The sequence below is a fragment of the Gopherus flavomarginatus genome, chromosome 2 (genome assembly GCF_025201925.1).
Source record: "Gopherus flavomarginatus isolate rGopFla2 chromosome 2, rGopFla2.mat.asm, whole genome shotgun sequence".
Taxonomy (NCBI): Eukaryota; Metazoa; Chordata; order Testudines; family Testudinidae; genus Gopherus; species Gopherus flavomarginatus.
Window position 1 is genome coordinate 230,563,487 of NC_066618.1, and position 25,194 is coordinate 230,588,680.

The 25,194-nt window shown below is 41.4% G+C and overlaps 1 protein-coding gene and 1 long non-coding RNA gene across 4 annotated transcripts in view; both read left to right on the forward strand.

Moving 5' to 3' along the window:
* XKR4 (XK related 4) overlaps positions 1–25,194 on the forward strand; it is a 422,655-nt gene that overhangs the window by 28,354 nt on the left and 369,107 nt on the right. The gene's annotated exons all lie outside the window — the stretch shown is intronic.
* LOC127044311 (uncharacterized) lies at positions 2,436–3,339 on the forward strand. Its single transcript, XR_007772452.1, has 3 exons — positions 2,436–2,756; positions 2,869–2,973; positions 3,079–3,339. It is a non-coding gene; the product is annotated as an uncharacterized LOC127044311 (long non-coding RNA).

A 25,194-nucleotide genomic window follows, 5' to 3' on the forward strand; every position in this document is an offset into this window, starting at 1 on the left:
TGCCCTAGGTAGTGTGAGCTACTAGAAAACCCCCTTTGGTCAGTTAGAATCATAGAATATCAGGGTTGGAAGGGACCTCAGGAGGTCATCTAGTCCAACCCCCTGCTCAAAGCAGGGCCAATCCCCAACTAAATCATCCCAGTCAGGGCTTTGTCAAGCTGGGCCTTAAAACCCTTCTAAGGAAGGAGATTCCACCACCTCCCTAGGTAACCCATTCCAGTGCTTCATCACCCTCCTAGTGGAAAAAGTTTTTCCTAATATCCAACCTAAACCTCCCCCACTGCAACTTGAGACCATTACTCCTTGTTCTGTCCTCTAATACCACTGAGAACAGTCTAGATCCATCCTCTTTGGAATCCCCTTTCAGGTAGTTGAAAGCAGCTATCAAATCCCGCCTCATTCTTCTCTTCTGCAGACTAAATAATCCCAATTCCCTCAGCCTCTTCTCATAAGTAATGCACTTCAGCTCCCTAATCATTTTTGTTGCCCTCTGCTGGACTCTTTCCAATTTTTCTACATCCTCCTTGTAGTGTAGGGCCCAAAACTGGACACAGTTCTCCAGATAATGCCTCACTCAAGCTGAATAGAGGGGAATGATCACATCCCTTGATCTGCTGGCAATGCCCCTACTTATACAGTTCAAAATGCCATTAGCCTTCCTGGCAACAAGGGCACACTGTCTCATATCCAGCTTCTTGTCCACTGTAACCCTTAAGTCCTTTTCTGCAGAACTGCTGCATAGCCACTCGGTCCCTAGTCTGTAACAATGCATGTGATTCTTCCATCCTAAATGAAGGACTCTGCACTTGTCCTTGTTGAACCTCATCAAGTTTCTTTTGGCCCAATCCTCTAACTTGTCTCGGTCCATCTATTTCCTGTCCCTACCCTCCAGCGTATCTACCACTCAACCCAGTTTAGTGTCATCTGCAAAGTTGCTGAGGGTGCAATCCACACCATCCTCCAGATAATTAATGAAGATATTGAACAAAACCAGCCCCAGAGCCAACCCTTGAGGCACTCTGCTTGATACCGACTGCCAACTAGACATGGAGCCGTTGGTCACTACCCGATCTAGCCAGCTTTCTGTCTACCTTATAGTCCATTCATCCAGCCCATACTTCTTTACCTTGCTGGCAAGAATACTGTGGGATCAGGGATCAGTTGTAGAACTTAGAGAGCTGCTCTTGCTTATGTTCCATCTTATGTTGAGGATTTGCATACTGGCAGGCCCCAAAACCAAGAGGGTCTCCAAGGTGACATACAGCCATCTCTTCCCTCTCTCCCTTGTCCCTAACCAAGCTGCCCCACGCTTAGCTCTCAATCAGGAACATTATATTTTTGTGAAGTATTAAGTGCATATTCCATCAGACCATAAGAACCTTAGCTTTGACCCCAAATATAAACTATTACCCAGAAATCTCAAAAATAAGCACAGCACAGATCTTTATGAAAAGAAACATTTTATGTATCTACATATTAATGATGCACACATCTGTCTGAAATGCATGTCTACAAATATCTTCCTATTTTAGAAGTTTGCACTGCATAACTTTGCCATAAATTATTATTGTACATTTTCTACTACACGATATTATTTTCAAGAAACAGCAGCTAAGTACTTTACCAAAAATGATACTGTCACTTGATATGTATGGACTGACATTATGCATTAAGAGTGTTGCTAAAAGAAATATTTAGATACAGACATAGGGTGATCAGACAGAAAATGTGAAAAGTCAGTACTGGGGTGGTGGTGGGGGAGGTAATAGGAGACTAAAAGACCCAAAAATCTGGACTTTCTCTGTAAAATTGGGACATCTGGTCACCCTGTGCAGACATAAAGACTAATATATATTAAACTCTCTCATCCCCATAGATGAACACACACACCGACACACAACAATCCATGTGTTAAGGTTGTGGTATTGTGAGGGAATGTGCATTTTGTTAGTTTTTGATGATTAGAAGTGCTGCTGCATTGTTATCACAAGCACTCTTAACTTTAGTAATTAAATTTTGGTATTTAACAAAATGTTTATTACTGTGGTCAGTCTTTTTTTAAAAATATCTATTTCATACTCATGTTGGAACACTGCTCCCTCCACAATCTGTGTGCTCTGCTATTCCTCAGTTCCTCAGATATATGCATCTACTTCATAGCAAGTGATTAAAATAAAAAAAAAATCCTCTTCTTGGGGTCTTCTCCCTGAAGCCCCCACACGAAATAAACCTAAACAGTTCAGTTTGGCTCCTGTATTAGGACTTCAACTGAAAGGTTCTTGGTTCCTCTTAGCCTACTCCAGCAACACAAATCCTTAAGCCCTTCCCAGGGCTCAACCGTCCTTTTGGCTCTTGTATCAGGGCTTCAGCTGGCATTTCTTGGCACTTGTTGCTCTTCACAGGTCTCTCTCATTTTACCAGCAAGTCCCAAGTCTTTGGGCTTGTCTACATCAGAAAGTTGCAGCGCTGGTGAGGGAGTTACAGCGCTGCAACTTAGGAGGTGTACACATCTGCAGGGCACCACCAGCGCTGCAACTCCCTGTTTGCAGCGCTGGCCGTACTCCCGTTTTGTCTCGGGTGTAGAGGATCCAGCGCTGGTGATCCAGCGCTGGTAATCAAGTATAGACACTTACCAGCGCTTTTCTTGACCTCCGTGGAATAAGCAGGTATCCCAGCATACCTGAGGAAGCCTCTGGTAATCAAGCTGGTCTCCTTCCCCGGCTTGCTCTCGCGTTCCCTGAACCCCGAGCAAGCAGGTCTCCTTCCCTGCGGTTTGCAGGGTGGTTCCGGGAACGCGAGAGCAAACCGCGGCGAAGCTGGTCTCCTTCCCCGGTTTGCTCTCGCGTTCCCCGAACCCCGAGCAAGCAGGTCTCCTTCCCTGAGGTTTGCTGGGTGGTTCCGGGAACGCGAGAGCAAACCGCGGCGAAGCTGGTCTCCTTTCCCGGTTTGCTCTCTCGTTCCCCGAGCAAGCAGGTCTCCTTCCCTGCGGTTTGCAGGGTGGTTAGGGGAACGCGAGAGCAAACCGGGAAAGGAGACCAGCTTCGCCGCGGTTTGCTCTCGCGTTCCCCGAACAAGCAGGTCTCCTTCCCTGCGGTTTGCAGGGTGGTTCGGGGAACGCGAGAGCAAACCGCGGCGAAGCTGGTCTCCTTTCCCGGTTTGCTCTCGCGTTCCCCGAACCCCCCTTGAAGCCGCCCAACAGCGCTGCAGTGTGGCCACATCTAACACCACTTGCAGCGCTGGTTGCTGTAAGTGTGGCCACTCTGCAGCGCTGGCCCTATACAGCTGTACTAATACAGCTGTAACAACCAGCGCTGCAAAATTTTAGATGTAGACATGGCCTTTGTAACATAGAGATCTCAGACTGTTCCCTGTGTCCTTCGTTGCATGATCTCTAGATTATCAGTACTTTCTGGGAAACTACATTTCCCAGGATGCCTAGTCTTCGAAGGACTTAGAGCTGTAACAGTTGCACTAGGACATGTGCATTTGTCTGAAGGCCCAGTGCCATGTTTATATAAAATAAAGTTATACCTTCTCCCATGATAAGCTGCCCTGGGGTAAGAGGCAATGTATTGCTGTAACATGCCAGGAATGAATAAATCTGTGATTTTGAGTGTAGCAATTCTTTCCCTTGTTCTGGGTGAGGAATATTTCATCCTTTTCTGTAGCATATCCCTTCTTGCATCCAGCTAGTTATTCTGGCTGGTGAGTGAGGGGATAGAACTGAGGTTCCCACCACTCTGTAGCCCTCCCCACTCATTTTAGCACATTGTGGAATTTCAGGTAACCTTCTATCCCCATAGCTATAGTTACAAACTGATTAGGGTTTAACAGGGAGCAAGACAAGATGAACCTTATTCCCCAGCATGGCACAGAGAGGGCTGTGGCATTGTAATCCCATATGATTTAGCTGATCATTATGACAACACCATGTGATCAGTTGAAGTTCTATGAACCTGCTTGTCAGCCTGATCTCACATTCAGTAGGAGTCTGGGGTGGGAGAGGAACTCTGGATCTGACAATCTGAGGTCACCAGCATCCTGAACTTCTGAGTCAGTGTGAGTTGAGGACCTTCTGTGGTCCTACTGAGCCAGGCCCTCTATGGCTGTTTCAGAACACCAAAAAGTAAGAACTGAAACAATAAAAAATATTCCATAAATGGAGCAATGTAATTAAAATATAAGCACCTAATCTGAACTGATAGTTGCCATATTTTAAAACATAATTATAAAATCATCTTGCTAATTATGTTCCTTTTTATAAATAGTCTGCTAGTGACATGGAGTGCATGTAAATGTGATGTATTATAATGAGGAGGCTAAATCAGTGGAAGATACAGGTCATCAATTTTTAAAATTTTTCTTAAGCTGAAATTTATAAGATTCATGACCCACAGTGGGTATAGGGCCAGAACTAGTATCCACTGAGATAAATTGGAGTCTTTTTCCTTCAAATATAGAGGTGAGTAACTTGATGTAAGTAGTCACTTGAATTCAAGGAGAGTACTCATGCCCAAGGTCACCCAGTAGGGGATTCCTGCAAACACTCATTCACATGAGTAACTTGATGCAGGTCACTTCCCTTCTCTATGCCTCACTTTCCCCATCCGTAAAAAGGATAAATGATTATAAAGCATAAGATCTGTCGAAGAAAAATTCCTTAAGTGCTAGGTGTTTCTGTAAATGAAAGATTCACATGCTCAGGACCTTTCAGAATTGCTCAGAATATTGGAAGTTCAAGCCCTAAGATGTATAGCAATGTTTTTGCTGCTAAATATAACTTTCAATTTAACATGTAAAGAATATACGCACAAGATCTAGAACCACATAGCTTTAGATTCTCTAACCCTGCAGTCATAAAGAAAATCTTGACATCAGCTCACAGTACAATTAAGTCGGAACAGCTACACTAACATTTTATAAGAATTTCCAAGCTACATCTGCTTTGACTCCCAAAAATAAGATCTAAATCAGAAGTTTGTTTTATAGTGCAGCCTAAGTCTGCTGGCATTTTGTTTGTTCTCCAGGCATGATCTGATCAAATAGAAAACTTGCTGGTAGTAATTCAGTCAAAACTAATTCAGGCTTTCAAAATTTTGATTTTATTCCACAGAGATGAATTGTCACATGCTATGAAGTCAAGAGGCTTAAAAGTTTCACAGTCAATGATTTAAGCTTCCACTAAATATCTCCTCAAATAGCATTCCAGCATCTGGGTCCATGGCTCTCCCTGCAACTAGTTAGATTAGAGCTCCATGATGCAGCATGCCATATAACTGTTAAAGCAGCAAAGAATCCTGTGGCACCTTATAGACTAACAGACGTTTTGGAGCATGAGCTTTCGTGGGCGAATACCCACTTCCTCAGATGCATGTAATGGAAATTTCCAGGGGCAGGTATATATATGCTAGCAAGCAAGCTAGAGATAACGAGATCAGTTCAGTCAGGGAGGATGAGGCCCTGTTCTAGCAGTTGAGGTGTGAAAACCAAGAGAGAAGAAACTGGTTCTGTAATTGGCAAGCCATTCAGTCTTTGTTCAATCCTGAGCTGATGGTGTCAAATTTGCAGATGAACTGAAGCTCAGCAGTTTCTCTTTGAAGTCTGGTCCTGAAGTTTTTTTGCTGCAGGATGGCCACCTTAAGGTCTATATCGAAAACCTACTGACCGCTATGCCTACCTTCATGCCTCCAGCTTCCATCCCGGGCACATCACACGATCCATTGTCTACAGCCAAGCACTGAGGTACGACCGCATCTGCTCTAACCCCTCAGACAGAGACCAACACCTACAAAATCTCCACCAAGCATTCTCAAAAGTACAATACCCGCACGAGGAAATAAGGAAACAGATCAACAGAGCCAGACGTGTATCCAGAAGCCTCCTACTGCAAGACAAACCCAAGAAAGAAACCAACAGGACTCCACTGGCCATCACATACAGCCCCCAGCTAAAACCCCTCCAACGCATCATCAAGGATCTACAACCCATCCTGGACAATGATCCCACACTTTCACAAGCCTTGGGTGGCAGGCCAGTCCTTGCCCACAGACAACTTGCCAACCTGAAACATATTCTCACCAGTAACTGCACACCGCACCATAATAACTTTAGCTCAGGAACCAATCCACGCAACAAACCTCGATGCCAACTCTGCCCACATATCTACACCAACGACACCATCACAGGACCTAACCAGATCAGCCACACCATCACCGGTTCATTCACCTGCACATCCACCAATGTAATATACGCCATCATATACCAGCAATGCCCCTCTGCTATGTACGTCGGCCAAACTGGACAGTCTCTACGGAAAAGGATAAATGGACACAAATCAGACATTAGGAATGGCAATATACAAAAACCTGTAGGAGAGCACTTCAACCTCCCTGGCCACACTATAGCAGACCTTAAGGTGGCCATCCTGCAGCAAAAAAACTTCAGGACCAGACTTCAAAGAGAAGCTGCTGAGCTTCAGTTCATCTGCAAATTTGACACCATCAGCTCAGGATTGAACAAAGACTGTGAATGGCTTGCCAATTACAGAACCAGTTTCTTCTCTCTTGGTTTTCACACCTCAACTGCTAGAACAGGGCCTCATCCTCCCTGATTGAACTGACCTCGTTATCGCTTGCTTGCTTGCTAGCATATATATACCTGCCCCTGGAAATTTCCATTACATGCATCTGAGGAAGTGGGTATTCGCCCACGAAAGCTCATGCTCCAAAACGTCTGTTAGTCTATAAGGTGCCACAGGATTCTTTGCTGTTTTTACAGATCCAGACTAACACGGCTACCCCTCTGATACATATAGTTGTTGTTCTTCACTATGACAACATATATGTAGGTCAAGATTTTCAAAGTTACAAGCCAAAAGCTAGGTTCATAACATTAATGGGCATTGCTGAGTGCTCAGTGCTGTTGAAAATCAGACTACTTAAATATGGATTTAGGAACTAATTTTAGGCTTGTGTCTATGGTGGCAGTAGACTGATTTTGTACAACAGATATCTGGTATGTTGGGATAACTTAAGTCAGTCAAAACAAAGAATCTCTTATTAATAGGCACTGACAATGTGCTCATAACTGTAAAGACACAAATAGAGAGAACTTCTGCTCTGAGGAGCATTTAGGCTTTATTGAAGGGACACTCAGTATCTCCAGGCCAAAGATCCGGGATTTTTGTCTTGTTTTGTAAAATTTTTAAATCAGATAGTATTAAACTGTTTTATTTTTTCTCATTGTATACTTTCCTCTGAAGTGTTTGTAACCACAAACATTGCAGCCTAAGCATAAGAACCGGACAACGCAACTGACTTGGAAATAAATATCAGATTTCATTGAGCTAGATTATACAGTGTGACAAAATCAAATAACTACTTAATGTACAGGTGCTTCAGACTGTGCCACGCCAGACTGCTGAATATAATATAGAATTTTTCATACCTCAGGGTGATAAGATGCCTCATTTCTTATAGCGTACAGAATGATATTGTGTAAATGTGACTAACTCCATTTCTGAAGTACTGTGAAGTAAAACTCTGCTGTGGTTGTACAGAATCAAAATTAGGGCAAACTTTGCTCCTATTCATTTCATTCAGACCTCTCTGGCTCACTTCTTACTCCTTGTGAGTAATAGTACCTTATTTAATGAATTAATTCCATTGACTTCACTAGGACTACTTATGAAGTAAGCAGTACTTTACTCATCATGAGTAAGAATGACAGGATCAGGCCTGTAAGTTTTAGTAGAAGCTTGCTAACAATAAGAGAAAAATGTGGTACTCAGTGATTGTGAGTGTTTTTTTTCTTGTAGATGGCAGTTTTCATTCTGTAAGTAAAAGAACTAGACAAGTTAATGGAGGATAGGTCCATCAATGGCTATTAGCCAGGATGGTGTCCCTAGCCTCTGTTTGCCAGAAGCTGGGAATAGGCAACAGGGGATGGATAACTTGATTTCCTGTTCTGTTCATTCCCTCTTAGCCATACTGGGTCAGACCGTTCTTATGTAAGTACTTGCATTTCTTCAAAGAATGTCAGGGTTGGAAGGGACCTCAGGAGATCATCTTGTCCAACCCCCTGCTCAAAGGAGGGCCAAACCCCAGACAGACTTTTGTCTGAGATCCCTAAATGGCCCCCTCAAAGACTGAACTCACAACCCTGAGTTTAGCAGGCCAATGCTCAAACCACAGAGCTATCTCCCCACCCCCCACATCTCCAGCAGTATATGGAGAGGCCCCAATCCTGCAACCACTTCAGTAAGTCTACTTATGCAGTAAAGTTAAGCACCTGCATGTTTGCAGGATCAGGGCCAGAGATTGTCAAACCTAGACTTAGGCAGGAAACTGTTTTCCCATCCTGTGAAATTATTCAAGAGTTCAAAAAATGTCCCATTTGCTTTAGGATGAAACTGAGGCTGTTTGAAGTTTTACATGAAAAACAAAAGCCCCACCCCAGAAGAACAGCCTGGTAGGCGGGGCATTCATCTGGGATGTGGGGAGACCCACGTTTAAGTCTCTGGTCTGAATCAGGCAGAGCAGGGTCTTGAATATGAGTCTCCCATATCTCAGGTGACTGCCCTAAATACTAGGTATTGGCTATTCTTGACTGGCTGGGTTCTCCCTCTGGCATGTCAGACTTGACAAATCTTTCCTGATGATTTCAGTTTTGACAAATCATCAGCATTTTTGGCAAAAAATGCTTCATCAAAAATTTCCTGATCAGCTCTAGTCAAACCTGAACTGCTCTCTGTGAGCCAGAGAAGCCTGTAATGAAACTCTTCAATTATGAAAAGTGTGTGTAATTCAGCAGAACTTTTTCTGATAAAATCACTTATTGAAGTGTTGCCTTTTTTCCCTAGACCAGTGATATAAATCTAGATCAGGATATTGTTGACAAAAAATATTTGACTGGCTGTTCAATGGGCTATGTGAAATAAGTTAGCAGCCTATCTAGTTTCTAATAGATAAGACTTTACAGTACAAAATCCAGTAACCCCATTGACAGCATTGGTGATCATGCACAGAGATGATAAAAATTAAATGACCTGAGCATGGCACATTCTTACCCACACAACTAGATTGTCAGGAACCATGATGAGATGCATTGGACAGCAGTAAAGCAACCAGAGCTGTCTATGTTCTGCTGAGATATCCATCTCAATATCCACTTTTAAGAAAGCAAGGGTCAGCAAAAACAAAACAAAAGCAAAAAAAATTCACTTTAAAATAAGAACATTTTGGCTGAATAACAGGACACAACTTAATAATGAGATTAGTTAGACTATGAAATCACCTGAGGAAAATGGAAGACCAGTTGTATGTGTCATTTTAAAAATTAAATCATTAAAGTCTACTGCATGGAATAGTCTGATACTGGCAGGAGGATAGACTGGGTGATCTATTAGGTCCTTTCCATCTAGAATTTCTTACTATGTACATAAAGTCAAAGATGACCACCTGACATTGGGTGTCCAGTGTAGGACACCTTTCATGTTGGTTTTTTTTTTTAGGGGTGCGAGTAACAACAACTCCAGTTTAAGTCAGTGAAAGCTGCATATGCTCAGCATCTCCCAAAATCAGGCTCTAAATATCTTAAACTGAGTGCTCAAACACTGAGGCATCACCCAAAATCAGTAGGCATTTCTAAATGTAACTAAAATAGTGTTTAAGAATGGGGTGGGCAAACTACAACCCACGGGCCAGATCCGGCCCATCAGGGCTTTGGATCCAGCCCACAGGATTGCCACCCCTGTGGCACCGCAGGCCCATGCTGCTCCCAGAAGTGGCTGGCACCATGTCCCTGTGGCCCCTGGGGGGTGGCAGAAGGCTCTGTGCGCTGCTCTCTCCTGCACGCACTGCCCCCCACAACTCTCATTGGCCGGGAACAGGGAACCGCAGCCAATGGGAGCTTCGAGGGAAGTACCCACAGGCAAGGGCAGTGTGCAGAGCCTTCTGCTGCCACTCCTCCAGGGTTCACAGGGACTTGGTGCTGGCTGCTTCCGGGCGCCTGCCCTGGCCCCGGTGCATGCCCAGAGTCACTCCAGATAAGCGGCACCAGACCGGAGCCCAAACCCTGAACCTCCACAACCCAACTCCCTGCCCTGAGCCCCTGCCACACCCTGCCTGCACCCCAACCTCCTGCTGCACCCCTCCTGCCCTGAGCCCCCTCCCATATTCCTCTCTGCACCCTTTCCCTGAGCCTTCTCCCACATTCCACATCCCTCCCCCACCCCCTTCCTTGAGCCTCCTCATACACCCCACACTCCTCTGCCCCAACCCCTTGCCCTGAGCCCCTTTCTGCACACTGTACCCCCTGCCCTAGCCCTACATTCATGGCTCTGCATGTAATTTCCCCACTCAGATGTGGCCCTCGGGCCAAAAAGTTTGCCCACCCCTGGGTTGAGGAATTAAGTGGTACATAGGCCTTGCACTGCCCTTGTACATAGGAGTGAATTTCTCCCATTGAGCACTCAAAAGTGTCTCATATGTAGTACTTACTGTATGCATGTGGAATACTTCTATAACTTCTTTTGGTAAAGGTTATAGAACCTGATCCTGAAATCAGTGAAGCTATGAAAAGGCACAGGGGTTCATGCCAGGGCATCTGATTTCAAGACTGGGGGCAGTGTTTGTAAAAGATGGCAACGTGACCATTTATTCTATTGAATATCTAAAGTTAAAAGTCCACTGCTTTACTAAATGCTAATTTACTGTTCAACATTAGAATAATGTTTCTTGTTACAGGGCTTATGAAATTACAGCATGCTTAAAGATGGAAGTTGTCTGCAAAGACTTGTATTGTCTTGATATTCATAAAGGGTTTTGGTCCTTTCTTCCCCTGCCCCCACTCTACTCTCCTCTGTTATCAATTAAGGAAGAGGAGATGGATGTATAACATTATGTTGCACATAATTTCATCTGAATATTTAATCACAAGTGATTAAGTTGAAGATTTATAACACAGATTTTGACATTCTGGCTGATTATAGCAAGGTTAATAGAGCTATATTGTCCTTGGATATAGATTGTCTGGGAAAGCAGGAAAGACAATAATATCTAAAGCTCCCAGAAGAAATAAGACCTTCAAAAACTCTTTCACTTTTGTATTTTTAATAGGGCTGGATGGAAAACAAGAATTCTGTTTCACAAAAAACATTCGTTCTGCAGGTTGGAAGGAACATGACACCTTTTGAAATTCTTCACAAAGACGTGAGCAAGAAACACTGCAGAATGGCCAATAACTCGGTGCTTAGGGCACTCACATGGGTGTGGGAGGCCCAGATTCAAGTCAGGTCTGATTCAGAAAAGGGATTTGAACCTGGTTGTCCCACATTTTTAAGCTCCAGGCTGGCTATTCTGGGTGGGTGTCATTCTCTCTCTCTTCCCCCCTCCCCCCGGGGAGAGATGGGGAAGATCTAATTTTTACAGTAATCATTTGAACTTTAAAAGTTAGAAAACTGATGATCCTTATAACAAAGTCAAAAGGAAAGCAGAATTGTTATCCAACAAGATACACAACGTGTTTTATAGGAAAGTAAAATCAGCAAGGCAACTTAAAAAAATTACACACCCAAATCTAACAATGAGGGCAGTACTTGACCAGAATGAACGGCCAATGTATCTGAAAAGACTCGCAGGGCCAAATTCTGCTCTTATTTACATCAGTGCAATCTCATTGATATTAATGGTGGTATATGGATGTGACTGAGCTCAGAATTTGTCCAATACTATTCTGTAAAATATCTATGTTCTAGAGATTAGTGAGTTTTGTAATGTCTACCTCAGTCTTCCAGGAACTACAGGTAGCTAGCTAAGTACAATACATGTATGTACAGTACCTACCTGCAACCAGCTAAGACTCTGTTGGTACAGTACTCAAAAAGACCAGGTATTATAATCAGTAAATGGAGAGAGAACCTACCCGCTCCACCTTCCCCCCCCACAACTCTTATTTATAGGATTTTCAGTGGCACTTGTCAAAATAGTATCTGATGATCATGCAAATACTAATTACCATATACTCACAATTCCCCTCTGACAGATGAAACTATTATATAACTCTGATTTTTACCACTGGGGAACTGAAGCACCAAGACACTAAGGTAGGATTTTCAGAAGCATTCAGTGTTGACCAAACTATGCTCCCATAGAAGTCAGCTGTTTTTAGCATCAGCTTCAAAGGGAGCAGGGTAAGCCGACTGCTAAGCGCTTTTGAAAATCCGCCCTAAGTGACTTGCCTGTCATTTCCCTCCTCTGTCTTGCACTTAGTGTCTTTCCAGCCCTTGACCATTTTCTCCCCTTTCTTTTCTCATGCTCCCATTATCTCTGTTCACTATTAGCTGGTGTAGAGATGGGAAATTTTCCCATGCAGCTCACAAGTGGCTGAGTAGCACTTAAACTTTTCCAGAGTTGGCCCATCTCCAGTATTTATTCCTGCTTGCTTAGGATAGCTCTTGAGATCAATTGTGTAATTCATATTGGGGCACAAGATCATTATTCTATACTGAAAATGTCTGTCATGTCTTTTTTTTTTTGCATAGAATGTATATCTTACAGTGATAACTTGGATACCTTGTCTTTCCAAAAAAGGACAATGACTTTCACTAAAGTAAAAATTGACATGATAGTTCATTAGTCTTGCCCAGCAATGCAATGATAAATGCTGTGTGTATAAAAACAATGTGTGGAACTGGTAATGCCAATTGGTAGATTTCATAACTTTCAACTGTAAAATACAGTGTGTATGAAAGGATTTTTCTTTCCAGGATTTCTTGGGGAATTACTAATGTTTCAGGGGTAATGTTTTAGATGTATTAAAATATTATCAAGATATCATGTTTGAAAGTAAAACCATGAACCCAATAACATGTATGGATATGTTCAGTTAAGCAGTAGTGCATGAAACTGTATTTGTGCTGCATTATCAACCATTAAGAATTTTGATACTTTTTTAAATAATTTGAGTAGATAATGTGAGGCAGTTGAAGGCTCATGGAAAAGGTATAACTCAGACGGGTGACAAGTTGTGATTATTGCTTCTGACTGGCTATGAGTTTAGGACACAGCTAGTTTGTGCTGAAGCCTTCTAGACTTGTCTCCATTGATATTTATTTGAGATTCTCATTTACACCAGTGGAAAGTGTAACCTGCTACTAAAACAGAATGGCAGTGTTTTACATCCACTTTAAAGTGGTGTATGACAACTAAGGTGAAGGGCAACAGAGAATCACTGTTATCCAGCCCCTCCTCCCGCCCACTTCCTCTGCCAGTTCCCTTCCCCTGTGTATTTGTTTCATCCATGTGTTATGGCTTGTCTTTTAGGCTCTGATCCTGCAACTGATTTGCATGTGAGCACACCCCTGCACCACATGGAGTCCAGCTGAAGCAGGATCAGATGGTAATCTCTCTTGAGCAGTGAATGATATTTAAGTACGTGTACAGTACATATCTCAATGGAGACCTGGTGTGGTCGAGATCTTAGGTGCTAGAACAATAAAATGATGCATAATAATCCAAACTCTGTCTGGAGTTGGGAATAGTTAATAAACAAGAAGGCTTTGAGCAAACTGACAACTCTGCTGGTTCACCTTGATGAGGCGAGAGATGCCTGCTATTCCAATCATAACTCCCTTTGTGTAGTAACACAACATTAAATTGTATGACAGATTGGTGACAGTTCTCATCTTAGTCACCAACTGATTTTGACTTGTAACACAAGCGAGATTTGAAGCTATTATAGTCTCTCGAGGTGAATCTAAAGGTACATTAAGAAGCTTAGAATTATAGTAGCCCCTCTGAAAATCTTTGAGGGGAAAATATAATAAATCACAATTCTGATACAACTACATGCATTTCATATGCCCACTGCTACATTCCTCAGGGGAAAAGTTAACTCTTTGGTAAGTATGCAAAGTTGTGGGAAAGTTGGTTGATGGGGGGGGTGGGGGGCGGAAAACAAAAAACCAGTAATCTAAAATCATTTTCTCTATTGCCAACTTACAATAGCAGATGTGACAGACTTTCTTAAAAGAAGTACTTTTCCTTCATGTGCCGAAATCAGGAACAGTATAATTATGAGTGCCGATCTGGAAAAAAAAAAATTGAACAAGTCATCTTACTTGACAGTTATTTAAATACAGTTCCCAGCTGTCAATGCATATCAGCCTGGCAAAAAGTCCAGTTGACAACAATCTGTACTTTTAAAAGCTCTGAATGTCGAGTCTGTTGAAGATCTTCATGGCATTGTTACTGTTTTGCTGCTAGTACCACTAATGCAGAGGTCGGCAACCTTTCAGCAGCAGTGTGCCGAGTCTTCATGTATACAACTCTAATTTAAGGCTTTGAGTGCCAGTAATATATTTGAATGTCTTTTAGAAGGTCTTTCTGTAAGTCTATAATAATATATAACCAAACTACTGTTATATGTAAATAAAGCTTCTGAAACATTTTGAAAACCTTGTTTAACTTACAATTAAATTAAAATTCAGATCTTATTAGTTTAGTATGATCCTTGCTGAGTTTTCCAATGTCTAGTGGCACCTATTTAGATACTCTAAGCTGCAAACAGGTTTCTGAGTTATAAGTTGGTCAGTGGCTGGAACCCCTGATCAGCAACTGAGGTGAGTGAAGCTGGCGGCTGGTAGGGCTGAGCAGGGCTGGAAGCCTGGACCTTGTCTGGCAGGGGGCCTGCGCTGGAACTCCAACTGGAAGCAAGGTGAATGGGGCTGAGGGGACCCCTGCTGGCAAAGGGCCAGCAGCCAGAACTTGAGAGCAGTGGGGGGCTAACCGCCAGAGCTCTGGGGTTTCCACCACAGGCTCCTGCCAGCTGGGGTTCCTTCCCCCCAGGCCAGCAGCTGGGCTGAGTGGGACGGGCAGCAGGACCCTGGCTGGCAGGAGCCAGCGGTGGAAACCCCAGAGCTGGGGCTGGCTGAGCAGCTCAGCCCACTGCCACTCTGGGGTTTTGGCTGCTGGCTCCTTGCCAGCTGGGGTCTCGGCCCGCCACCAGCCTGGGGTTCCTTCCCCCAGGCCAGCAGTGGGTGCTGAGTGGGACCCTGGCTGGCAAGAGGCCAGCAGCGGGAACCCCAGAATGGCAGCGGGCTGAGCAGCTCAGACTACCGCTGCTCTGGGGTTTCCACCACCGGCTTCTTGCCAGCTGGAGTCTCAGTCCGCTACCAGCCTGCGGTTCCATCCCCCAGGCCAACAGCTGCGCTGAGTAGGACCGGCAGCAGGACCCCGTGGGAACCCCAGACCTGGAGTGGGCTGAGCTGGTCAGCCTGCCACCGCTCTGGGGTTTCCACCACTGGCTTCTGCTAGCTGGGGTCTCAGCCTGGGGTTGGAACCCCAGGCCAGCAGCTGGGCTGAGTGGGACTGGTGGCCAGACCCCAGCTGGCAGGAGCCAGTGGTGGAATCCCCGGAGCAACGGCGGGCTGAGCAGCTCAGCCTACCCCTTGTGCCATGAAAAATCGGCTCGCATGCAACCTTTGGCACGTGTGCCGTAGGTTGCCGACCCCTGCACTAATTAAATTCCAATAGATGAGCTCCACTTTGAAGCAATTTTTATATGTGTACTTACAAAGCATGAGAAATCCCCATTGGAGCTGTGAGGAAAATTTGGTTTATGATATTATCCTACATAAGAATAGCATTTTCTAATACCATTTGATAGTAAGAAATATAGAAAGGCTTTAAAGAACATTGAAATAACCATTCTACAAATACTTTTTGTTACTTTAACATTACTGCTTCCAAGGCAGTGTGCTTCTTTATACAGACGTACAACTAGAATTCTGCCAGTGGGTGATCAATCATTCATTGTTAAACAGAATGGCTAATACTAGTTTATTTCTTAAATGGGTATTATCAACACAATTTTTTTAATAGACTAATTTTAAAAGTGAAATGTTCTGACATACCATACCTATAAATAGCATGTCTGGAGTGAGTGTGTGTGATTTTTTTTTTAATTGTTAGAAGGGTTTTTCTTCACCGTTTAAGAGGGTCTTTAGGGCAGTCCAAAGAGTGATAACGCCAAACGCACTCAAGTGTACCCTTTCTTTCTATCTCTTAATCAGGGGTAGGCAACCTATGGCACACATGCCAAAGATGGCATGCAAGCTGATTTTCAGTGGCACTCACACTGCCTGGGTCCTGGCCACTGGTCCAGGAGGCTCTGCATTTTAATTTAATTTTAAATGAAGCTTCTTAAGCACTTTTAAAACCTTATGTACTTTACATACAGCAATATTCAGTTATATGTTATAGACTTATAGAAAGAGACCTTCTAAAAAACGTTAAAATGTATTACTGGCACGCAAAACCTTAAATTAGATTGAATAAATGAAGACTCGGCACACCACTTCTGAAAGGTTGCCGATCCCTGCTCTTCATGCACCTTCCTGTTGCTTGCTGTCAGTTTGCTTTCAGCTTTAGCTTCCATTTCAACAGCACCCATTATGCTTAGAACACCCTCCCCTAAGTGGTCCAAATCTCTCTTCAAGACCCACTTCTACTTTGAAGCCTGCAATTGGTTTCCCACCAATAATGGCTAGGTAGAAGATCAATATTTTAACAATTTTATATACTATATACATAATCATAATTATTTGGGATGATCAAGTTGAGCAATAGCTCACCTATGTAAGCTCATCCTTCATTACATTCACTTATTGGGTCTCATCTTAAGTTAGACTGTAAACTTTTCAGGGCAGGCATAGCTTCTTAATGTATATTTTTGGATGCTACTTAGTACAATGACAGCCCCAACTGGATCCTCAGGATGCTTGGATAATACAAGTGTACCTTGATTTAGCAAAGCACTTTAGCAAGTACTTAACTTTGTCAGTTGGACTGCTTGGATACTTAAAGTTAAGTACATGTTTTAGAGCTATGCATCGAGGCCATAACGACATCTGTTTTGTTACTTGTTGCTGCTTTTGTTAAATATGCTCTTGAAGGACCTGGAGGAGAGGTCATGTATGGCCAAGAAAACAGTAAAAAAAGACTATTAACAAAATACTGTCCAATAGGCAAAATATGCAAATAGAAGAGAGACAAATATTCCTTTAAATCTGTTATAATCCTAGGGTTTATTTGTGATAACGGTAGTTGAGAAAAATCACATTTCTATCTGAATTTTTTTAAAGTTGACAGTGTTCTTCTAACTCATCACTCAATGCTACATTATGATGATAGAAGTGAGAACACCTTGCTGTTGCTAAGTTTTAATTGTATTAGATATTCAAGTGACCATTTGTTGTGATAAAACTCATGTTCTGTTAATGAATTCAAGGATTCAGATCTGTGGGAAATTGTGATCCAAACCCAGAGTCAATAACTGACTACTGCTGACAGTGCATAAATTTCCATGCTTCATTATTTCCCCTGGGATTAGAGGTCAGAGTTGTAGTGGGTAACTGTCCCACAAATTTTTTTGCTTTTTTCCCCAAATGTGCATTTTTAAATGAGTAATGCCAAATCCATAGTAATTAAAGAGAATTGTAATTGCAGCTTGCAGCTGACCCTCCATTTTTGCTTTGAAATTTTATAAAAAATCAATAGATTCTGAGATTATTAAATCAGAAGGGACCATTGTGATCATCTGCTCTGACCTCTTATATAATACATACCCCAGGACTTCCTTGAATGAATTCCTCTTCAAAGCACACCTTTCAGAAAATTAGCCAATCTTTATCTAAAAGTTACCAGTAATGGAGAATTCACCATGATCCTTGGCAAACTGTTCCAGTAGTTAACTACCATCACTGTTAAAAAAATTTGTCCCTTTATTTCTACTCTGAATTTGTCTAGCTTCAACTTCCAGCTATTGGATCTTATCTTTGTCTGCTGGACTGAAGAGCCATCTCTTATCAAACTTCTGTTTCACATGTCAGTAATTATAGACTGATCAAGTCAGCCCTTAACCTTCTCTTTAAGATAAGTAGATTGAGCACCTTGAGTCTATCACTATTAAGACATGTTTTTTCTAATCCTTTAAACAGTCTCTTGGCTCTTCTCTGAACCATCACCAATTTGTCAGCATCCTTCTGGAAGTGTGGACACCAGAACTGGACACTGTATTCTTGTAGCAGTCACAAAATAGGTGTAATATAACCTCCCTTACTCCTATTTGAGATTCCTCTGTTTATACACAAAGTATTGCATTGGCCCTTTGAGCCACAACATCACACATTTATTTCAGCTGATTAATCTCTGACCCCCCAAGTCTTTTTTTTTTTTTTCAAATTCAGTGCTTCCCAGGGTAGAGTTCCCCAACCTATAAATATGGCTTATGTTCTTTGTTTCTAGATGTATGAATTTATATTTGACCATATTGAAGCACATAGTTTATTCGCTCAGTTTACCAAGAAATGCAGTGGGCTCTATATCCAGGACCTATCTTCATTATTTACTGTTCCTCAATCTTTGTATAACCTCCACATTTTATCAGTTCATCCGACAAAGTGGGTATTCACCCATGAAAGCTCATGCTCTAAAACGTCTGTTAGTCTATAAGGGCTAGTCTACACTACGGGGGGGAAATCGATCTTAGATACGCAACTTCAGCTACGTGAATAACGTAGCTGAAGTCGAATATCTAAGATTGGATTACTCACCTGTCCTCACCGCGCGGGATCGATGTCCGCGGCTCCCCCTGTCGATTCTGCAACTCCGTTGGGGTTGGTGGAGTTCCGGAATCAATATAAGCATGCTCAGGGATCGATATATCGTGTCTAGATGAGACAGGATATATCAATCCCTGAGCAATCGATTTTAACCCGCCAATACGGCGGGTAGTCTAGACGTAGCCTAAAGTGCCACAGGACTCTTTGCTGTTTTTATAGCTCCAGACTAACATGGCTACCCCTCTGATCAGTGATTGTTTTCTTCCAGGTCATTGGTAGAAATGCTAAATAGTGTTGGGCCAAAACTGACCCCAGTAGGACCCCACTAGAAAATCACCTGAAATGATTCCATGTTTAAAATTACATGCTAAGAACTATCAGTCAGCCAGTTTATTAATCCATTTAATGTATGCCATGTTGATTCTGAATTGTTCTAGTTACTTAAACAGATTGTCATGTGGTACCAAGTTTATTCCATCAACCCTCTTACCTCTATCAACCAAACTTGTATTCTCATAAAAAAAATTAGTTTGATAAGACCTATTTTGCATAAGCCTGTGTTGATTGGCATTAATTAGGTTATCCACCTTTAATTCTTTATTGAGTCCTGAATCAGCTATTCCACTATTTTGTTCTTGATTGATGTTGGGCTGACAGGCTTGTAATTGCCTGTCATCTTGTTTCCCCTTTTTAAGTATTGGTACAACATTGGCTTTCTTCCAGTCCTCTGAAATGCCCTAATATTCCCAGACTATTAAAAATCAATACTAACAGTCCAGTGAACTCCTTGGAAAGCTTTTTAAAATTTTTTTGATGCAAGTTATCCAGCTCTGCTGAATGTCTAACTTTGGTAGTTGCTGTTTAACATCCTCCTGAGTTGTTATTGGAATAGAAAATGTTTCATCGTATATGACTATATCGTCTGTCCCTTCCCTCCCCACAAATACAGAATACAAATGTTTTTGAACAATTCTGCCTTTTCTACATTGCTGTTGAAAATTCTACCAATTCCATCTAATAATGGACCAATAGCATTGTTAAGATTCCTTCTGTTCCTAATACACTTAAAAACCTCCTTTGTATTGACTTTAACTCTGCTTCCCTTATCTTTTCTGTAATCCATAGATATTAAATTATATTCACTGGTATCAACTTCTCCTATTTGTCCATTTATTTATATATATATATAAAACACAACATCCTGCCTTATAACATCTAACCCAGCCTGTGCTGTTTCTTAAAACCAGTGTAGTCTTCTTTGTGGGAATGTTGCCTCTGGGTATCTAGTAAAATATTTTTAAACAGTTCCCAATTATTGTTCACATTTTTCTGCTTAAATTATTTCTGCTAGTTGATTTGGCTCATGATTGTTTTCTGCTTTGTGAAATTAGTCCTCTTTAAAACACCAAGTATATCTCCGGTTTGAACTTTACTCCGTTTGAACATAACAAATGTGATGCAGTCATGATCACTTGCACCTAAGCAAACCAGTCATTTTTAGTTCTGTGATTAGTTTCTCTGTATCTGTCAAGATGAAGTTTGATATAAAACTCTCCTGTAGTGGTGACTTTTTTTTGAATGAGGGAATTGTCATCTATAATTTTTACAAATTCCAATAGAAGAAGCAGCTTTAAAGCTTAGACAGAAGTTGTCTTATGTACAAAATGTACACACTATGTCAAAGGAAAAAAACACCTGATGTGTGATCTTAAGTGATGTGCCCAAAACAGGTGTGGTGTGTTGTTTTTATGTGCCACAAGAAGCTGCTGAATCTAGAATCTTTAGGAACTCAAGGTGGTGAGATACATTATATTTCTTGTATCATACAGAGCAATAGCATTGTGCTGTCAGTAGCTGATGCAGGTATGAAGTAGACAAACACAGGATAGTTGAGTCCTTTTCCATGCTCCCAATTTATAAACAGATTCTGAAATGCTTAAAAATAAAAATTAGTTGCAATTATTTTAAGAGGAGACAGGGCAATCCTGAATGGGCATTAGAGACTTGCAAATGTTGGTTTTTTAATTGCTTTCTTTCTAGTTTTTTTGTGGTGAGTGATTTGTGGCTGCTCTGAGACTTCAGTAATCTGTGCTCTGTAATGGTATTTTGATAAAAAGCAGTTACAGGGAACAAAGTATCAATTATGGGTTTCTTTTAATTATATTCTGCATATTTTTAATCTTTACATTTACCAACTCTTGTCAGACAACATCCAATGTAAGAACTTTAAAGAATCAAATGCTAGCCTTTAAACATCTACATAAATTACTGTCATTAATGTTGTATTGCAGTAAAGTAAAGAAATAGGTGCATAAGAAAATTAGGTTTTAAATGCCTGCTTCCTATTAACCACAAAAATAGGATCTGAAAACAATGCCCCGATTGGGAAAAGTGTAGACAATGAAAAAGCAAAGATGTTTCTACAACAACTTGCATCTTTTAATTAGTGGGAAATTTTGCCACATTTTCATTCTGTATCATTATCAGAACACAATTTCTATGTCTTTCACATTCTTGCAACTCCAAAATCACACACTTATTTCTAGTATTAATTATACTGGTAAAGCACATTCTACTTTGTGTGATGTCCTTCCAGTCTAATTTTCTCAAAAATTGGGAACACATTCCAGGGTTGGTATCTGGCTCTTCGGGGAGCTCCATTGCAGCTTTCCAGATGGTTCTTGTGTTGTGGGGTGAATCTGAACTTTCTCTGAGGTACCATTAATCAGGGCCAGCGCTACCATTTAGGCAGCGCAGGCAATCGCCTAGGGTGCCAGGATTATTCGGAGGGCGGCATTTTGCCGGGGGGGTGGCGGGCAGCTCCGGTTGACCTGCGGCTCCGGTGGAGCTGCTACAGTCATGCCTGCAGCAGCTCCACCAGAGCCACAGACCAACAGATCCTCTGCAGGAATAACTGTGGCAGCTCCACCGGAGCCGCAGGATCAGCACGGGGGGGGGTGGCGAAATGGCCGTGTGCCTAAGGTGCGAGAAACCCTAGCGCTGGTCCTGTCATTAATTTGAAGGAACTCACATACTTGAGCATAAGTACCCTTTTCTCTCCTTTTGAATCCATTGAAGGCCAGGCAGGTACAAGCCCTAAGCACTAGCATGTTAAAGGTTTATTGCTTTTTATTAAACTGACGCAAATATAATTCATAGAAGTGCTCAGCCAGAAAGCTCCTTCCAGATACTGGTCCTATCCATAATACCTTTCTCCAAGTATTAAGTCTCAATTTACTATATCTTAGAAGGTCCTCTGTATCCAAGTATTCTGAAACTGAAAATTAAGTTATATTCTAAGGGTTACTACTCTAGTAATTCTTTGCAAAATACAAAGAACTGTCATTATTCTATATACAGGCTTGGAAGGATTAGATTTTTATCAGCAAGCATTGGCAAGCATCCATTTCACTGTGTACACACAAACTGATGATAGAAATTTATAGATGGACAGTGTGACAGGTTGTTACCCTTGGGGTGCAGTCTGGGAGTCATGAGAAACCGCTGCATCTGTCTTAACACCTCAGTTGAGTTGGGGACACAGCCAGCCTTACCTTGGGCCCATTATCATCCAACACAACAGTAGGTGGTGCCACTCACCCAAACTGGGCTACCTGAGAGCAACCAGCAGACATCAGCCAATTTCCAAGCTCCCCAGGCATGCACCTGCCCTCTGGAATATAAACCCCAAATGGTACCATCTTACTCTGCACAGAGATGTGTACAAAGTAAGCTCATAAAGTTCATTCCTCCCTTAATGTGGGGAGGAAATGCAACAGCCTCTGTCCCTTGAGCAAAGATTTCCAAGCACTTCACTCCAAACTTAATGATTTAGATAAAGCATACAAGTTTATTAATTACAAAAAGATAGATTTTAAGTAATTATAAGTGATACCAAACAGATCAAAGCAGATTACCTAGTAAATAAAAATGCAAACTAAGCCTAAAATACTAGAAAGATAGGATATGAATTAGCAAATTCTCACCCTGGCCGATACATGCAGGCTTGCAGATTCTTAAGGGACAAGCTTCATTTGCTTTGCAGCTTGGGATCCCCACCCCCATTCTCAGTACTTTCCCTTAGGAGTTTCTCTTATGTGTTCAGCTGTGGGGGAGAGAAGAACAACAGATGTCACTCTCTGTCTTATGTAGCTTTAGTGTATGGTGAGAACCCTTTGTTTCAACCTTGGTTCCCAGGTGAGTTTGTGGGGAAAAATACAGACACCCCAAAATGGAGTCCAGAGTCATGTGCCTTGGTCACATGCCCTTGTGGAGTCATAGCAGCTATTACTTACAGGCTGGCCGAAAAGTCCACATGAAGGTTAAGCTATTCCACAGCCCATTATCTTTGTTGATGAGCCATTAACACTGTTGTCTGGCTTCTTCGTTGTTGTACCAAAAGGCTGGCTGTGGATGTTTTCCAGAGTAAGCCCATTTTTAAATATAGATCCACAGTCAATTTTTATAACTTCAGGTACAAAAATGATACATGCATACAAATAGGATAATAGTATTCAGCAAATTATAACTTTTCCAATGACACCTTACGTGACCTGTCATGTACAAAATGCATCATAATTATGCCATAATCATGTCATAAAATATCACTATGAAGAATATTGGGTGCAGTATCACAGGCCAAATTAAAAATGCTGCTTAAGAAGCTATTAAGGGTTGATTTAAGGATATTTATTCTCTTTATTTTGACCTGTGATATTGGTGTTAAGCTTTAATTCTTTGAATCTCAGTGTCCCGTCAGTAAATAGTTGTCTGGTTTCTTCCCCATAGTTTCCAGCAACTGTGAAGATTTAAATCATAATTTTGCACAATGAAAATTTAAATAGATAAAGATTGTAAAAAGCTTAAAAAACCCATTGATATTCTGTCAAAATTACTAAACTGAATTTTGTCAAGTGTCTAAAGAGACTGATACTCTTGGGTAATGTTCAGGGAATTTTGCCATTTAGGTGGTATTTGTTGTTCAATCTAAGATTGGTGTTTTTTTTTTTTTTTTAGTGAAACATCTTGGATGTAATTGAAAGAGAATAGAACCTTTCAGTTAAATCCAAGGTATTTTTTTTAGTAAGTGTTTCCTCAGAACACGTAAAAAGAATAAGGTACTTCTAAAGTCAAATGTAAAAAGTTTATGAAAGAAAAATCTGTATCAAATCAGTGGTTTTCAACCAGGGATACACATACCTCTGGGGGTACATCAACTCATTTACCTAGTTTTACAACAGGCTACATAAAAAGCACTAGCTAAGTCAGTACAAACTAAAATTTCATATAGACAATGACTTGTCTGTATACTGTCGTCTAATGTCTGCTCTATATACTGTACACTGAAATGTAAGTACAGTATGTATATTCCAATTTATAATATGGTAAAAATGAGAAAGTAAGCAATTTTTCAGTAATAGAATGCTGTGACACTTTTGTATTTTTGTCTGATTTTTTTTGTAAGCAAATACTTTTAAAGTGAGGTGAAACTTGGGGTATGCAAGACAAATCAGAGTCCTGAAAGGGGTACAGTAGTCTGGAAAGGTTGAGAGCCACTGTCATAAATGCACTGGAGGCTAATTCAGTGCAAACTCTCTTAAATTCTATTCCTTCATATTTTTTTCCTGGGTTTAAAGCTAAATGAGGGATTCTGTGTAATTTTACAGTGCTCTCTGGAGAGTTTTAGATTTGATTAAAAGCCTGTTAAGTTTTTTGTAATATATCATTTATGCAATTTTAAGAGTGAGGGATTTAACATAGTATTTGCTGCAAGGTGAGCATTAAGAAAATAGTCTTTGAAAATACTGTTATGTAATATAGTTTAATAAAATTCCCAATTATTGCTATTTTATAAGTATAAAGAATATCAGAAATTGAAATAACTCCTTAGCTGACTTGGACTTTTTTCAGGTTCTCGCCTATAAGGCACTCATGCTTTTTTAGACAACTGAAACCTAAACAAAAATGCCAGTCTATTCATAAGGTAATAAAAGTTCAGTGTTGCCTTCTTACTATAGAACATTCTCCAGAAAACTCTCTAAGCTTCTGAAGGTCATATATACACAATCCCAATTGCCAGCCCAGAAGTAACTAAATATTGTAAGGAACAGTGAAGAACATGGGAGTTATCTGTTTAATTTTTATAAGCATTATGTGTACCTGTCATAAACAGATAAGTAAAAGTTAACAGAACAGAAGTACTTCATCACTCTTTTGCCTGTAAAGGGTTAACAAGATCAGTGAGCCAGGCTGTCACCTGACCAGAGGACCAATCAGTGGACAGGATACTTTCAAATCTTGAGGGAGGGAAGTTTTTGTGTGTGCTGTTAGAATTTAATGGTTGTTCACTCTGGGGGCTCAGAAGGACCAGACATGCAACCAGGTTTCTCTCCAATCTCCCTGATACAGTCTCTTATGTGCTCAGAATAGTGAGTATTAGGTGATAAGGCGAGTTAGGCTTATGTTTGTTTTTCTTTATTTGCAAATGTATATTTGGCTGGAAGGATTTTAATTTGTACTTGTATACTTAGGCTGGGAGGGTATTCCCAGCGTCTATAGCTGAAAGACCCTGT